The 18,058-nt window shown below is 35.2% G+C and overlaps 1 non-coding gene and 1 pseudogene across 1 annotated transcript; one reads left to right on the forward strand and one right to left on the reverse strand.

Moving 5' to 3' along the window:
- Positions 1-1,698: 1,698 nt before the first annotated feature.
- On the reverse strand, positions 1,699-15,494 carry LOC140851629 (uncharacterized; annotated as a pseudogene).
- On the forward strand, positions 8,825-8,931 carry LOC140851809 (small nucleolar RNA R71). Its single transcript, XR_012134566.1, has one exon. It is a non-coding gene; the product is annotated as a small nucleolar RNA R71 (small nucleolar RNA).
- Positions 15,495-18,058: the final 2,564 nt, after the last annotated feature.

The following is an 18,058-nucleotide window of genomic DNA, read 5'->3' on the forward strand; positions in this document are numbered from 1 at the left end:
GCTCATTTTTGGACCGCATAATCCGAAGATCATGATAGATGTGTATTTGCAATCATTGATAGATGAATTAAAAGTTTTGTGGAATCACGAGGGTATAGTGACTTATGATATTTCAAGGAAGTAAAATTTTCTCATAAGAGCCGCCTTAATGTGGATAATCAATGATTTTTTGGCATATGGTATGTTGTTAGGATGGAGTATAGCTGAAAAATTAGCATGTCCTTATTATATGGAGAGAATGAAGGCTTTCCACTTGGAGCATGGAGGTAAAAATATATGGTTTGATTGTCATCGTCAGTTCTTACCTTTTGAATATATATTCAGAAGAAATAAGGATGCCTTCCGATAAAATAAAGTTAATAGATCAGATCCTCCTCTCAGATTAACGAGGGATGAAGTATGGAAAAAACTTCTTGGATATCCCAAAATAACTGAAATAGGCCCATGTAAATTTCATGGGTATGGAAAAAGTCATAATTGGACGAAACAGAGCATATTCTGAGAATTATCATATTGAAAGATGAATTTAATCCGACACAACTTAGATGTCATGCACATAGAAAAAAATATGTTTGATAATATCCTTAATACAGTTATGGATATAAAAAATAAAATAAAGGATAATGTTAAAGCAAGAATGGACTTGAAAGAGTATTATAGATGGCGAGATTTGGAGCTCTATGAGTTACCTAATGAAAAGGTGGTGAAACTAAAAGCTAATTTTAGCTTCACATTAGACCAAAAAAGAGTTGTTTGTAAATGGGTAAGAAGGTTGAAAATACCTGATGTAGACATGAACAAAGGCAAGTTATTTGGGATGAAGAGTCATGATTATCACATGTTTATGAAATGTTTGTTGCCCATTGCATTTATTGCATTACTGGAATCAATATGGAAGCTTCTTACTGAATTAAGTATATTCTTTAGAGACTTATGCTCAACTGTGCTGTAGGAGAAGGATTTAGTACAAATGGAATATAATATTTCTATCATCTTGTATAAGTTGAAATGTATATTTTCACTTAGTTTCTTTGACTCAATAGAATATTTACCTATTCACCTACCGTATAAAGCACGAATAGGCGGACTTGTTCAATATAGACAGATGTATCTCTTTGAGAGGTAAAAAATATTATTTCTATGTTTGTTTCAAATCTTTATCCACATAATCTTTCATATCACATCTGCTAATATTCAATGCTCTGTTCTTAGGTTCCTTAATAAATTGAAAAAGATGGTTAAAAATAAAGCTCGCATTGAAGGCTCTATATGTGAGACATACTTAGCATAGGAGATGTCTTACTTCTGTCTGTATTATTTTGAGCCTCACATACATACTATGAGTATTGGAACTAATCAAAATGATGATAAGAAAGAGTATGAAATAAGATACCAACCAACTCTTTCAATTTGCAGTCAGTTTGGCCGTCCATTTGGTCAGTGTAGAACTTAATATTTGACTAATGCGGAGCTTACTGCTGCAACATTACATGTATTGTTAAACAATGATGAAGTGAAGCCATATCTTGAGTGAGTATTGCATCCTCAACTCCACACAGAACTTTATACTCAATCGAAGAATCCAACAAAACTAATACAACATGGTATTTCAGTATGTTTGTGCGATATGTGCATGCTTCCACATCTGGAGGTCTTAGTGATGCTCAGATAGATGCACGGATTGAGGCTTCCTTTGCATTATGGTACAAAGATTATGTAAGCTTTAACTCCTGTTTGTGCGAATAGAAATTATTTGTTCATGTGCAATGTAAATAAAACCGCAAGCGCACGGTGTGCAGAGTAGCACGACCAGCGAGTATGGGTCGATCCCACAGAGACTTGGTTTTAAAAATGATTTTCAAATCTATGCTCAAGCGAGCTTTAAAAAAAATCGAAAGTCGAAAGTTGTTTGCTAAAGGCAATAAGACTAAGGATCTAGGGTTTTTGAATCCACTAGATCTAGATTAGGGAATTCTACCTAGAATTTTTCTTATTGATCCTAACGACTACTCCTCTTGTCTTTCCCAAGCATAGATTATGAAGGGACTAAGGCCCAACGATAACCCATCAAGATTCTTTACAGGGGAGTAGTAACTAGGATCCCTTAGGGTTTTCTCCTCCTATGCACTGAATCAAGCATGAACTATGAAGGGACTCTGACCCAACTGTAGTTCATCAAAAATTCTTGGCAAAAGAGGAAGAAAAAGAATCCCTAAGAAAAAGAAAGAACCCTATGTAAAATCCCTACTCATGATCTAGCTTCATCGCAAACCCTAGAAGGGATGCTTAGCTAGACATGATCTAAATCTACTTGCAAAATTTAAATACAGAAAAATAAACTACCCTAATTTTATAAATTAAACTATCCTAATTGCATAAATTTAAACTGCATAATTTAAACTGACCTAATTGCATAAAATTAAATTGCATAAATTAAACTATCCTAATTGCAAGAAAAATAAATTGCATAATGTAAAGAGATGAAATTGCATAAAAATAAAATTTTATATATAAAAAAATTTATTACAAAAACCTCAAAGCTCGAGGCTTGAAAAGAGAGCTAAAAACCCCACTATCTAGGGTTACAAGCTTGATCGGAAGGAAGAATACATAAAACAAGGGCCTTTGGGGGCTTTTTATAGGTATTTGGGGGTTATAAGGTTTTCAAAACTTTCGATGTGGGACTAAGAGGTTTTAGAGAGTTGTTAGGGAGGTTTATGGTGCGCCGATGGGTCCATGGTCCACGCGCCTGTTGCTGTGGACCAGACGGCTAATCAGATCACCAAATCAGTTGATTTTTGATCAATTTTGATCTGATTTGACTCGGGTTTGACCCAATTGAGTCTTCTTTCTTCATTCTTCAATTCCTGGGTCAATTTAACTCCGTTTTGCATAAAATTTACACCGTTGGAATCCTCTTTCCTTGTTCTTTCTATTGATGATCTCTTCTTCTGCAAAATATAATAACAAGTATCAATTTTTTAATAAAGTTAGATAATTTAGATATTAATTGATACTTTTTATGTCAATTTGTGACATAAATCACACCCCCCAACTTAATCATTGCTAGTCCCTTAGCAATGTACCAAAATAAGATCATAATTCAAAAAGATCCTTTGCAAATTAATTTAAGATCGAAATTCAAGAAGTTTTCTAGTATTACTAAGTAATGAGCTTCGAATTAGAATCGGTAGTCGGTCTACTTAGAAGCTTTCTTAGAGTACACTTAAAGTTTTATAGCACTTGTGTGAGTGATAACTAACTTAGTATTTCAGTATTAACTTGTACAGGCCAATTGTATCATTTTTGATAACTTAGTTCGATTAATTTTTTATACACCCCAGATTAAACAAAGAACTAAGGTAGCTTTCACACTGTTTTTTTTTTTTTTTTTTTTTTTTTTGCTGAGCATCCTGGCCTTCCCACCACCGTTTGATGCGAATCTCAACACTTGACTTAGGTGAAGAGACCCGGTTACTAGGCTTAGGGCAATCCACATTTACTCTGTGTTTTGCATTTTATTTCAGGCAGGTAGCTCTTTCCTTAAATTCAAATTTCTTCAATTGGGGTGTAGAGAAAATTATCTAATTTAAATAATACTCAAATTCTTAATTGACCTTACAATTAACACCTACTTTACCTTGTTAGTGTGCATGTGCAATTGGAAGTGCTAATAGTCTTTAAATGACCTAAGCCACCAAGAGTCTAACTAGCTAATCTTCTCCGTGACTCACTACATTAGCAAATACTTTCTAACTTACTCTTATTTCTTTTATAGATTAATTTATTTCATATATATATATATATATATTTATTTATTTATTTATTTACATAATATATTAAATGCAAGAAATAACTCATAGTGGAAGGAAAAGGAAATGATAACACCTGATTTTGTTCAAGCTCTCCCCCCAACTTGACCGACATTGTCCCCAATGGAGTTTATCTAATTTAATTGTCCTAAGCAAACTGAAAATAAAGAAAGCATTAGAAATTAAATAAGCTGGGTTGCCTCCCAGAAGCGCTAAGTTTTATGTCTTCAGCCAGACCAAACCTCGAAGCAACTTAATCAGAATAAGTTGGTTCATAAAGAACCACGGCATCTTCAATAGTCTTGACAGGTAATTCCAAGAATGGTTTTAATCGTTGACCATTAACTTTAAAGATAACACCATTATTTGGGTTTTCAATCTCAACAGCTCCGTGTGAAAAGACTTCCTTTACTAAAAATGGTCCTGTCCATCTAGACCTAAGCTTTCCTGGAAACAGATGTAATCTAGAGTTATATAAGAGTACCTTTTGTCCGATATTGAAAGTTTTTCTCATAATTGATTGATCATGAAATGCTTTGGTTCGTTCCTTGTATATCTTTGCATTTTCATAGGCTTCATTTCTAAGTTCTTCTAATTCATTCAACTGAAGCTTTCTATGGTTTCCAGCGTCGTTCAAATTTGTATTTAGTTGTTTGATGGCCCACATGGCTTTGTGTTCTATCTCAATAGGCAAGTGACATGGTTTACCAAACACAATCCTATAAGGAGACATTCCTAGATTGGTCTTGAAAGCGGTTTGGTATGCCCAAAGTGCATCAATTAATTTCAAAGACCAATCCTTTCTATTGGCACTAACAGTTTTTTCCAGAATTTGTTTGATTTGTCGGTTTGACACTTCAACTTGTCCACTAGTTTGAGGATGATATGGTGTGGTCAATTTGTGGGTGACATTATACTTTTTCATCAATGTTGCAAAAGGTCGGTTACAAAAATGGGTTCCCCGATCACTAATGATTGCCCTAGGAATACCGAAACGGGAGAGAATATTTTCTTTAAGAAACTTAATGACCATTTTGCTATCGGATGTTCTACATGCAATTGCTTCTACCCACTTTGAAACATAATCAACTGCTACTAGAATATATTTATTTCCAAAGGAATTTGGAAATGGTCCCATGAAATCGATTCCCCAAACATCAAAAACTTCAACTACCAAGATTGGGTTGAGTGGCATCATGTGTCGCTTGGTGATTCGACCCATTTTTTGATATTAAGCACAACTTTTACAATATTCATAAGCATCCTTAAACAAATTGGGCCAATAAAAACCACATTGGAGAACCTTAGCAGCAGTTTTCTTAGACGCGAAGTGACCCCCACATGCTTGATCATGACAAAAAGATAAAATATTCATGACTTCGTTATCTGGGATACACCTTCTAATAATTTAATCAGGACATTGTTTAAAAAGATAAGGATCATCCCAAATGAAATACTTCACTTGGGCAAAGAATTTATATTTATCCTGCTTAGTCCAATGAGAAGGTATCTTGCCTATGGCTAAATAATTTACAATATCAGCAAACCAAGGTTCAGTAGACACAGACATGAGTTGCTCATCTGGGAAAGATTCATTGATGGGTGGTTCACTAGATAGTGCAATTGGAATTCGGGACAAATGATCTGCTACAACGTTCTCAGTGCCTTTCTTGTCCCTAATTTCTAGGTCAAATTCTTGAAGGAGCAAAATCCATCTGATTAAACGTGCCTTGGCATCCTTCTTTGCTAGGAGATGTCTAATGGCTGAGTGATCGGTGTAAACAATGGTGTGGGTCCCAACCAAATAAGATCTAAATTTCTCTAAAGCAAAGACAACGGCAAGGAACTCCTTCTCAGTTGTGGTGTAGTTAAGCTGCGCATCATTTAAGGTTTTACTTGCATAATATATCACTCTAGGCAGCTTATTTATTCGTTGACCTAAGATTGCGCCCACAACATGATCGGACGCATCACACATTAATTCAAATGGTTCAGACCAGACAGGAGGATGAATGATTGGAGCTGATACAAGTGTATTTTTTAGAAATTCAAAGGATTCCAAGCACTCATGAGTAAATTCAAATTTGGTATCCTTTGCCAAAAGATTAGTCAGTGGACGTGCTACTTTGCTAAAGTTGGCAATAAACCTTCTATAGAATCCAGCATGACCTAAAAATGAACGTATTTCTTTCACAGATTTAGGTGGTGGAAGACTTGCAATTAGATCTATTTTGGCCTTGTCCACTTCAATCTCCTTTTTAGAAATGACATGGCCAAGAACTATTCCCTGTTTGACCATAAACTGACATTTTTTCCAGTTGAGAACTAGGTGCTTCTCCTTACATCGTTCTAGAACTAATTGCAGGTGATTCAGACACTCGGAGAAGGTTAGACCAAAAACAGAAAAGTCATCCATAAAAATTTCTAGAAATCGTTCTATCATATCTGAAAACATGCTAATCATGCATCTCTGAAAGGTTGCCGGTGCATTACATAGTCCAAAGGGCATTCGTCTATAGGCAAAAGTACCAAATGGACAGGTGAATGTAGTCTTTTCTTGATCTTCAGCGGCTATGGGGATCTGGTTGTAACCGGAGTATCCATCAAGAAAACAGTAAAACTCTTGTCCGGCTAGTCTTTCCAACATTTGATCAATAAATGGCAAAGGAAAGTGATCTTTCCTTGTCGCAGCATTCAACTTTCTATAGTCTATACAGACCCTCCATCCCGTTTGGGTCCTAGTTGGGATAAGTTCGTTTGCATCATTTTGGACCACTGTTACCCCAGATTTCTTGGGTACTACTTGAACTGGGCTTACCCAAGAGCTATCAGAAATAGGATAAATTATTCCACTATCTAGGAGTTTCAGAATCTCCTTTTTAACTACATCCTTCATAACTGGATTAAGCCTTCTTTGGGCTTCTCTTGTTGGTTTAGCCTCTTCCTCTAAGTATATTCTATGTTGAACTATAGAAGGGCTTATTCCTTTGATATCTGCTATGGTCCAACCTATTGCTTCCTGATTTGCTTTTAGAACTGACACTAACTCCTCCTCTTGCTTGGGATCTAGGTCTGATGCAATAATTACAGGCAAAGTTTCTTTGGATCCTAGATATGCATACTTGAGATGTTCTGGGAGGGGTTTCAGTTCTAAAATGGGTGCTTCCTCTATCGATGGTTTAGGTGATGGTTTCACCATCTCAATGATTGGTTCAGTAGGAAGTGTCGATTCCTGATTAATCTGATTTTCTTTAAGTATTTCATTGACATCCTCAGACTCATGGATTAACCAGAGGTTAGACTCTAGGTCGACTTCATCATCACTAATGTCAATGGATTCATAAATACCATCTTGGACTACATTAACATCAGCATGAGAAGAGGATTCCTGTTCTAAATTAAAAACATTAAGCTCAATGGTCATATTCCCAAAGGATAACTTCATTAGACCATTTCGACAATTGATTTCAGCATTGGCCGTAGCTAAGAATGGTCTTCCTAAAATGACAGGTATATGTCCTTTAGGATTCGCAACTGGCTCAGTATCTAAAACAATAAAATCTACAGGAAAAATAAAATTTTTAACCTTTATCAGAACATCCTCGACCATTCCCTTAGGGATCCTGAGAGATCTATCGGCTAACTGTAATGTGATCCCAGTAGGTTGAAGTTTTTCTAATCCTAGTTGTTCATACACCGAATATGGAAGGATATTCACACTAGCTCCTAGATCTAGCAAGGCCTTTTTTATATTGGTTTCTCCAATAACACAAGAAATTGTTGGAGCTCCAGGGTCCTTATATTTAATTGGCACATGGCTAGATAGGTATGAACTGACACTTGCAGCCAAAAATGCTTTCTTTGGTACATTAGTGGTCCTTTTCCTAGTGCAGAGATCTTTTAAAAATTTGGCATAAGTTGGAACCTGATGGATTATATCTAAAAGAGGAATATTAACTTGGACTTGTTTAAATACCTCTAAAATTTTGTCTAAATGTTCAGATTTATTGGATTTCAGTCTGTTTGGAAAAGGAGCTCTAGGACTTTTAAGTACTGGACTAGGTGAATTTTCAGTTTCTGGTGCTTGAGGTTGAAAGGTAGTAGTTTTAGAAGGTGACTCGACAGATGAGTCATCTATATCATCAAGTGCAACTACCTTATTGTCTATTTGTTTTTCTGATCTTAAGGTATGAATGGCATTTACACCATTAACTTGGTTTCCTTGTTGGGGTCGTGGACCATTTTGGTTCCTAGGATTTGGCTCATGTTGGCTAGGTAACCTACCATGTTCTCGTTCACTAATGGTCGAAGCCAGCTGACTTACTTGCATTTCCAGACGGGCTATAGCTTGGGTGTTATTATTTATGAGTTGACCCGTAGTTTGCATAAAGCTGGTATGTGTTTTCATCATGGCTTCTAGGCTTTTCTCTAAAGAGGTAATTTTCTTGTCATTATCATGGAAGCTTGGCGGGTTGTTCACTACTGGGTTGGACCTTAGATTTTGCTGATTGAAATTTGGATTACCTACATTAGGATTCTGGGACCATGAGAAATTCGGATGATTCCTCCAACCTGGGTTATATGTGGGTGCATAAGGATTGTTCAATGGTCCTTGATAGGTGGCATTCACCTGTGCACACTCATTCGAGTAGGAACATTCTTCTAAGACATGGTCTGGTGCATTGTACCCTTTACACATGGGTGCAGATATTTGATTTACATTGGCTGGTCTCTGTAATTCTAAGGCTTCCAATCTACGTGTTAAGGTTGCAATCTTGGCCTCTGATGCTAGGGTTGGTTGAATTTGATGCATTCCTCCTCTTGAAGGTGTAATTTTATCAGGTTCCCTAGTTGTTTCCCACTGTAAATTTTTCTCGGCTAGGTCTTCTAAGAATTGCCAAGCTTCAGTAGTTTCTTTGTCCATAAATTGGCCTTGAAACATGGACTCTAGCATGGTTCTTGAGTTTGAATCTAACCCCTCATAGATGATCTGGCATAGTCTCCAAGTTTCTATTCCATGGTGTGGGCATTGGATCAAAAGATTCTTGAAACGATCAAAGTACTTCCAAAATGATTCACCAGCTAGTTGGTAAAATTGATTTATTTCATTCCTAATCCTAGCTGTTTTATGATGGGAAAAATATTTTTTTAAAAATGTTCTCACAAAGCCCTCCCAGGTAGTGACAGAATAGTTTGGCAGACTATAAAGCCACTTCTTAGCATTGTCCTTAAGGGCAAAGTTGATTAATCTAAGTTTGACCTCATCCTCTGTTAATTGCAGTTTCATGGTTGCACATACCTCCTCAAATTCTCTAATAAATATATAAGCATCCTCTAATCCTGTGAATTTTGGAAGCATATTTATGATTTGAGGTTTGATTTCAAAATTGTTAGCTGTGGGTTGTGGCAACCTGATACAAGATGGTTGGATGGAGCCAACTGGATAACACAAATCCTTAAGGGTCATGGGTTGGATTGGTTCAGCCATTGGAACAACAGAAATTGACTCAATCCTAACTAGATGACCCGACACTCTTCTCCACACACGAGGTGTACGGTTCTCGATGTTTATACAATTTTTTTTTTTTTAATAAAATTTTTATGTATAAGAAAAAGAAAGAGAAAAAAATTCTAAAGAGAAGACCCTAAGGAGTCCTAAATCTAAAGAAAAGTAACCAAATTAATTTAAATTTTAATATATATATATTTTTTTTTTCAAACAAGTGAAACAATAAATTAAACTCAATCTATCCTAGGATTAACCTAAATTTAGACAGCTCCTAACTGTTCCAAGATGACCCTTCAAACCTTCCAAGTGGAGATTGATCAACTAGTTAGCCAGGTAAGTATAAGAGGTGGGAGGTTCACTCATCGTTGCCTTTCTAGACACCAAACGAGTTGGCCAGGCCAGCAACTGAACCAATTTAACAAACCACCCTCAGGGACTTGCCTAGACACCAACTAATCAAACAACTCAAACTTGGTAGAACTCTTAGGGTTCCTTGTCCTATTGAGCTCGAATTCCTTAAGGTTAACGTCTAATTGATTTTAAGATTAAAAGTCTAGGTAATGCAATATGATGGAGATGGTTTTTGGGCTAAGGAAGGGTAATGAAATCCCCACCTTATCTTGTTAATGGGTTGATGCCCTTAGATTTATTATGAAAATGCAAATACAAATAAACAAGATGACCAAGAATGTAAAAGATTTTAATTTAGAATTTTTTTTATTTTGATATTTTACTTCACGATTATGAAATATCTTTTGTTTTGTTTTATATTTTTTTTTGTGATTAAGTAAATTCAAATGATTAGGTCTAAAAGCAAAAGTAATTAACTAAAAATAATAAAAGAGAAATTAGAAGCGTACCTGAGTTTTCCAGCAATCACCAACTAAATATAGAAACCTAAAGAAAAAAGAAAGAGAGTTATAACGCACGAAGAACAAATATTTGAAAATAATTTAAAACGCCAAATCCCCGGCAACGGCGCCAAAAACTTGATGTTCAAATCTTAAAATTTGTAAATAAAATCGCAAGCGCACGGTGTGCAGAGTAGCACGACCAGCGAGTACGGGTCGATCCCACAGAGACTTGGTTTTAAAAATAATTTTCAAATCTATGCTCAAGCGAGCTTTAACAAAAATCGAAAGTCGAAAGTTGTTTGCTAAAGACAATAAGACTAAGGATCTAGGGTTTTTGAATCCACTAGATCTAGATTAGGGAATTCTACCTAGAATTTTTCTTATTGATCCTAACGACTACTCCTCTTGTCTTTCCCAAGCATAGATTATGAAGGGACTAAGGCCCAACGATAACCCATCAAGATTCTTTACAGGGGAGTAGTAACTAGGATCCCTTAGGGTTTTCTCCTCCTATGCACTGAATCAAGCATGAACTATGAAGGGACTCTGACCCAACTGTAGTTCATCAAAAATTCTTGGCAAAAGAGGAAGAAAAAGAAACCCTAAGAAAAAGAAAGAATCCTATGTAAAATCCCTACTCATGATCTAGCTTCATCGCAAACCCTAGAAGGGATGCTTAGCTAGACATGATCTAAATCTACTTGCAAAATTTAAATACAGAAAAATAAACTACCCTAATTTCATAAATTAAACTATTCTAATTGCATAAATTTAAACTGCATAATTTAAACTGACCTAATTGCATAAAATTAAATTGCATAAATTAAACTATCCTAATTGCAAGAAAAATAAATTGTATAATGTAAAGAGATGAAATTACATAAAAATAAAATTTTATATATAAAAAAAATTTATTACAAAAATTTCAAAGCTCGAGGCTTGAAAAGAGAGCTAAAAACCCCACTATCTAGGGTTACAAGCTTGATCGGAAGGAAGAATACATAAAACAAGGGCCTTTGGGGGCTTTTTATAGGCATTTGGGGGTTATAAGGTTTTCAAAACTTTCGATGTGGGACTAAGAGGTTTTAGAGAGTTGTTAGGGGGATTTATGGTGCACCGATGGGTCCATGGTCCACGCGCCTGTTGCTGTGGACCAGGCGGCTAATCAGATCACCAAATCAGTTGATTTTTGATCAATTTTGATCTGATTTGACTCGGATTTGACCCAATTGAGTCTTCTTTCTTGTATGTTATATTTTTGATTAACTTGTATGTTATATTTTTGAAAGAATTTGGACATTCATTATTATTATAGTTGGATGTATAATAGATTTTTACTGGATCGAAAGAGTTATACAGATGAGTTTCTAATAGGGGTGGAATCGTTTGTTCACTTTGCATGCTGACAACCTATTTTTTGAGTGAGAAAAAAATTAAGTATCCTTATTTTAAGTGCAAAAATACAAAATATTTGACTGTAGAGGAAGTAAAGGTATATTTTATAAAAAAGATTTCAAACCTGACTACTGGTATTAGACAGAACATGGAGAATATGAACCAACTGTGAATTATGGTGTTGATCAAATGCAGTTTGTTAGTTCAAATATTGCTCAATTTAGTGCTCCTAATTGTGATCAATTGGGCAATAATGAGAAAACCAGTAGATACAAAACTATGATTTTTTAAGCTATTGGGCCGAATTTTGGAGATCTTTATAACATCAATGTAGATGCTCATCAGAATAGAAATGCTGCAAATTATACAGAGGAGCCTCCAAATAAGGAGGCTGAAAGATTTTACGAGATGCTGCGTGCAGCATAACAACCGCTATGGCCAAATTGTACTAATAACTCAGAGTTGTCAGTTGTGGTTAGAATGATGAGTATCAAGTGTGATAATAATGTGCCTCAATATTGTTTTAATCAATTTGGGAGGCTTATGAAAGAGATAAGCCCTGCCAATAACCTAATACCTTCTGACTTCTATAAGACAAAGAAATTAGTTTCGAAGCTTGGCCTATTTGCTAAAAGTATATTGTGTTACAAGAATGATGAGTCTTTAACTGATTGCAAGTTTTGTAGTCATCCTTGATACAAATTAGGTAGGACAGAAAGTGAGAATCATATACAAGTACCTTACAAGAGGATGCATTAGTTGCCACTCATCTCTAAACTTAAGAGGCTTTATACCTCGAGCAAATCGGTTGGACACATGAGATGGCATTACGAGAATGGACGGAAACAGAATATTTTGTGCCACCCATCAAATGGAGAAGCATGAAAATATTTTGACTATGCATATCCTGAGTTTGCATCAGAGCCAGAAATATTAGACTTAGATTATGTGCTGATGGCTTTACTCCATATAGTCTATCTACTTCACCATACTTCTGTTGGTCAGTAATTATTACACCTTACAATCTACCTCCTGATATGTGTATGATTACTCTATATATGTTTTTAACCTTGCTCATTTTTGGACCGCATAATCCGAAGATCATGATAGATGTGTATTTGCAATCATTGATAGATGAATTAAAAGTTTTGTGGAATCACGAGGGTATAGTGACTTATGATATTTCAAGGAAGTAAAATTTTCTCATAAGAGCCGCCTTAATGTGGATAATCAATGATTTTTTGGCATATGGTATGTTGTTAGGATGGAGTATAGCTGAAAAATTAGCATGTCCTTATTATATGGAGAGAATGAAGGCCTTCCACTTGGAGCATGGAGGTAAAAATATATGGTTTGATTGTCATCGTCAGTTCTTACCTTTTGAATATATATTCAGAAGAAATAAGGATGCCTTCTGATAAAATAAAGTTAATAGATCAGATCCTCCTCTCAGATTAACGAGGGACGAAGTATGGAAAAAACTTCTTGGATATCCCAAAATAACTGAAATAGGCCCATGTAAATTTCATGGGTATGGAAAAAGTCATAATTGGACGAAACAGAGCATATTCTGAGAATTATCATATTGAAAGATGAATTTAATCCGACACAACTTAGATGTCATGCACATAGAAAAAAAATATGTTTGATAATATCCTTAATACAGTTATGGATATAAAAAATAAAATAAAGGATAATGTTAAAGCAAGAATGGACTTGAAAGAGTATTATAGATGGCGAGATTTGGAGCTCTATGAGTTACCTAATGAAAAGGTGGTGAAACTAAAAGCTAATTTTAGCTTCACATTAGACCAAAAAAGAGTTGTTTGTGAATGGGTAAGAAGGTTGAAAATACCTGATGGATACGCTTCAAATATGGATAGATGTGTAGACATGAACAAAGGCAAGTTATTTGGGATGAAGAGTCATGATTATCACATGTTTATGAAATGTTTGTTGCCCATTGCATTTATTGCATTACTGGAATCAATATGGAAGCTTCTTACTGAATTAAGTATATTCTTTAGAGACTTATGCTCAACTGTGCTGTAGGAGAAGGATTTAGTACAAATGGAATATAATATTTCTATCATCTTGTGTAAGTTGAAATGTATATTTTCACTTAGTTTCTTTGACTCAATAGAATATTTACCTATTCACCTACCGTATAAAGCACGAATAGGCGGACTTGTTCAATATAGACGGATGTATCTCTTTGAGAGGTAAAAAATATTATTTCTATGTTTGTTTCAAATCTTTATCCACATAATCTTTCATATCACATCTGCTAATATTCAATGCTCTGTTCTTAGGTTCCTTAATAAATTGAAAAAGATGGTTAAAAATAAAGCTCGCATTGAAGGCTCTATATGTGAGACATACTTAGCATAGGAGATGTCTTACTTCTGTCTGTATTATTTTGAGCCTCACATACATACTATGAGTATTGGAACTAATCAAAATGATGATAAGAAAGAGTATGAAATAAGATACCAACCAACTCTTTCAATTTGCAGTCAGTTTGGCCGTCCATTTGGTCAGTGTAGAACTTAATATTTGACTAATGCGGAGCTTACTGCTGCAACATTACATGTATTGTTAAACTATGATGAAGTGAAGCCATATCTTGAGTGAGTATTGCATCCTCAACTCCACACAGAACTTTATACTCAATCGAAGAATCCAACAAAACTAATACAACATGGTATTTCAGTATGTTTGTGCGATATGTGCATGCTTCCACATCTGGAGGTCTTAGTGATGCTCAGATAGATGCACGGATTGAGGCTTCCTTTGCATTATGGTACAAAGATTATGTAAGCTTTAACTCCTGTTTGTGCGAATAGAAATTATTTGTTCATGTGCAACATAAGTCTAATACATTGTTTTTGTAATTTATGATTAAGTGCATAATCTATGTAATATGATACAAAATCAACACTTGAATGACTTAGTCTGAGGTCCCATGAGAGTGATAAAAATATGGCCCATATATTTCATTGGTGGATTCAAATTTCACACAGATGGATACAGTGAGGGCAAAAAAACAATCAATAATGGAGCGTATGTTAAGGGTAGAGGATATGGCGATAGTAAAATAATTTCTATGGTATTCTTAAGGAGGTGGTGGAGTTATAGTATCCAAGACAAAGTGATAAAAGAATGGTAATATTTTATTGTGAATGGTTTGATCCTATCATAAATCGGAGGATGAAAGTGCACAAACAATATGATATTGTTGAGATTCGACATAATAGAAGGTATCCAAAGTTTGATCCTTTCATTCTTCCCCAACATGTGGTGCAAGTGTATCATTTACCTTATCCTGGGAGGATAAGAGATAAGGTAGATTGGTGGGTGGTCATCAAGACAAGACCGGAGGTCGAGTAAATATGACCATATTTTGGAGCCTGCTTCTCAAGATGAGGAGATGTCTCGAGTCAATGCAATAGATGATAATGAGCCCATTGAAAATTTATGAGACAGTGAGGGATTGTTTGAGGAGATTGATGCATATCTTGAAAGCACTATTGACGATGAAAAAAAGAAGATGAAGAGGAAGTTGAAGAAGAAGAAGAAGAAGAAGAAGAAGAGGAAGAATATTTCACTAATGAAAATGATTCAGAAAGCAATGAAAAATATAAAGATGACAATGAGTAATTATGATATAAAATTTATGCTTCTAGATAATTTTTTTATTCTTTTTACCAATAATTATGATATAAAATTTATTTTATATTTAGGTTATTGTAATCAATACTTGATATTTGTTTTATTTTATATTTACATTATTGTGCATCTATAGATATCACCTTCAGATCGAGTTCATGAGAAAGGAAAGAAAAAATTATCTACTTCTCGATCAAAGAAGACTCGTGCAATCACCACAACCATCACAGATTTACCACCACCCTTGACCACCATGGCCCCCCAGATGCTTCATTTGCCACCTTCTATCGCTGTCGCCCTCTTCCTCTCCCATTACACCACTCTCTTCCACCGTGTTTTCTCCTTTCCCTCCTATTCTACCACATCCCCCTACTATGATCTTAGGGGTTTTTACTACTCAACTACCATATTTTGGTTCCATTCCTACCATTTTCACTACCCCACCCTCTTTCTCCACTATGCCACCATCATTTCCTCCATATCCATCATTTTAATTTCAATATCCAAATACCATGTCACACACACTTAGCCATACTTATAGCCCATCCTCTTCCCACACTGTGGTCCCATCTGGGTAGTCACTGCGTGTCCAATATATGCATATTTCTACCACTACAATTTCTAGTTAGAAGGGCTTGCATATACAGACATCCGAGAGGGCAATGTGTTGGGATTTCATGATTTCATACATGAAAAAATTTTAAAACGAATACGCAACAAAAATTTTAAAAATTCAGATTAAATCTAATTTAATCTAAGCGTGCATAAGATCAAATCTTAAAATCATAAAACAAGATCGACATATGTAAGATAGGATTCAAATACAGAAATCAAATAAAAAAAAATAAATAGAGAAGATCTAATCTTCATACCTTGGCATTGATCGATCTACACTGTAAACTGATGATCGTGGATATCTTCTGAAGATCCCTTGAAACTGCACAAGTGTCCGACCTCTAGGATATTCATACGAGACTTTGATCTGATCATAAGCTTCTTGATCTCACCGGGGTGCTAGTTTTTTTACAGAGATTGTATCTTGATAGTTGAAAACTCTTCTTTTCTCTCAAGACACACTTAGAGAAGAAAAAAAAATAGGAGGATGATGATCTCTATGCTAGAGATCATGAGAAGAATCTTTTTTTCTCTTTCTTCCTAAAATCTATGCATCAAATCTCTACGTTAGAGATGTAAAAATTTTTGTCCAACTTTTGGACAAAGAGGAGAGAAAAAATCATATCCAAACTAGGACAAAAGATGGAAGAGAAGAGGCCCTAACAACCAACCTTTGGTTGTTGGTAAGAAAGAAAGGATAGGAACCAACTTACCTCATGCCATGACCCATCATGCCGTACCTCTCTCTCTTAAATTTTTCACGCATGCCTCTCTTCCCTTTGGCATCAAAAACTAATCTCCATCAGGTTCTTACACGCCCCTTATGATCTCATGTTTAAATAGGAGAAGAGATAAGGTTTAGGTGAGAGTCCAAACTCCTTTAGACTCTTGAATTGTGCCACCCACATGCCTTCCTATTTACAGCCAAAAATCACACGGAGAAAAGAGGATTTTCATTTATTCTTACATGCAAAAGGAGAAGAGGGCGTGGGGTGTATTTGACGTCCAAAAATCTGGTTGGGTATGGGACTCCTTATGGCGCATGGAGAGGGAGAGTTCTAACACTTTAGGACTTTTTTTAGATGGCTGATTTAAACCCAATAAAACTCTAACTAATACTAATCATATTAGAAATTGATTAAATCCAAATAGATTGAAATCCTAATCTGATTAGGAGCCTAAACTATTTAGATTAAAATCTAATCCAATTAGGAATTAGAAGTTACCTAATTAAACGAGGATTCCTAGTTCTTTTTGGACTCTCTCTTGGTGCTTGAGTCAAACTCGATTTAATCCTAATGTAAGTAGGATTTAGTGCACTCATGAAGAGAAAAACTCCTAGTCCAAATAGAAACCCAAACTCTCTTTAATTAGATCCTAATCTAATTAAGAATTAAGTCAAACCTAAATCCTAATCAGACAAAGAATTATTCTCCCATGCAATTTGGTTATCTCATAACCCAATTAGGCTTGATCAAATCAAATCCATGTCAAGTCAAATTAAATCTAATTTAATTAGACTAAATGCAAGCTCCATTGCTCAATCAAATCGAATCAATTAGCAATCCAATTGCTAATTAATCCTCCTATAACTCACTAACTCTTTAGTGAGTTACTTAACTGTAATTTTTGTATTAGATTAATCATCAATCAAATTGATAATTAAATTTTATCATGATTCATCATCATAATTCAACCATCTGATCAGTCAAAAGTCTCTTTGTGTGTGATCCCATAGATTTTATTCTGTCTGATAGTGAGATATGTTATGATCCCTATCATAATATCATCAAAACTCCTTTTAATGGATTAAAACCATTCCAACTCTGCCCATCAAAGATCATCGATCATCGAGATGATGCTCGTGGATCTCACAATCCACCAGTGACACCTAAAAGTATATAGTGGCAATCTTACAGAATAAAAGATGATGAACCTCTAGGTGCAGTTAACGTATGATACAGTCTCTCTATCGTGAGTCCCGATTAGATGGTAGATCATAGATGAATCATCAAATTTTATCATCGATCATATGATAGATTCAATTAGCTCGAGTCCATGTATGATTCTCATGAAAACTCTTTTTCATTAATCACACTGCTATGGCCATAGACTTAAGGACTCAGCTTCTTAAATCTCATAAGACTACTCTCTTCTGTCAAGATCGATAGATTCTATCTAGGTGCATGCTCTACTCTTACAGT

Source organism: Elaeis guineensis, chromosome 9 (genome assembly GCF_000442705.2).
Source record: "Elaeis guineensis isolate ETL-2024a chromosome 9, EG11, whole genome shotgun sequence".
NCBI classification, from domain to species: Eukaryota; Viridiplantae; Streptophyta; class Magnoliopsida; order Arecales; family Arecaceae; genus Elaeis; species Elaeis guineensis.